This window comes from Penaeus monodon, chromosome 33 (assembly GCF_015228065.2).
Source record: "Penaeus monodon isolate SGIC_2016 chromosome 33, NSTDA_Pmon_1, whole genome shotgun sequence".
In the NCBI taxonomy this organism is placed as follows: domain Eukaryota; kingdom Metazoa; phylum Arthropoda; class Malacostraca; order Decapoda; family Penaeidae; genus Penaeus; species Penaeus monodon.
The window spans coordinates 7,491,208-7,491,810 of NC_051418.1; the positions used below are offsets into that span (position 1 = coordinate 7,491,208).

Sequence of the window (603 nt, forward strand, 5' to 3'; positions counted from 1 at the left end):
TAGGAAATGTTATTTTTGACTATATGATCATATTTTTCAAGTGAATTTCAGTCTTTACAGTCAACCTATATATAATTATGAAATACATTCTTAACACAGACTATACACAAACTAACTTCAAACATTATCATTCGCTGAAGTATCTGTCATATAAAGTTTCATACAAATTCTAAAGCTTTCAAAATAACTTTTAAAATGAAGCAAGACCCACTCTCATGTTAGTAATCAATGAAGAGAAAACTACAATAATTATAACTTACGAAACTTCAATCTGTCTAACCCTTTGTGAATGAAGCCAATTGTGAAAATTTCCTTAAAGCTAACCAAACACGACTGCAAAATCTGGTTCTTATGCACACTTCAGAATATAAAATGTTCTAGATATTTGTCCTCCTGACACTGGTAAAGGCTGAAAGATATGGAATGTAATTAAAACAAATCTTATAACTCCACGTACATCTGCTGAAAATATTCTTTGCATCAATTGGGAAAATTACAGAGCAAAGTCATATCTGAATATCAATTGACTGAATGGCAGATTCCAAATACAAATCACTGAAGTTCTGGATTGAATTTTTTTTTCCTTTTTTTAATTCTTACTGT

General features: G+C 29.7%; 1 protein-coding gene across 1 annotated transcript in view; it reads right to left on the reverse strand.

The window, feature by feature from the left end:
* LOC119593971 (AP-1 complex subunit mu-1-like) overlaps window positions 1-603 on the reverse strand; it is a gene marked incomplete in the record, with an annotated part of 8,551 nt that continues 7,948 nt past the window's right edge. Inside the window, 1 exon segment of the mRNA XM_037942992.1 lies at window positions 1-603.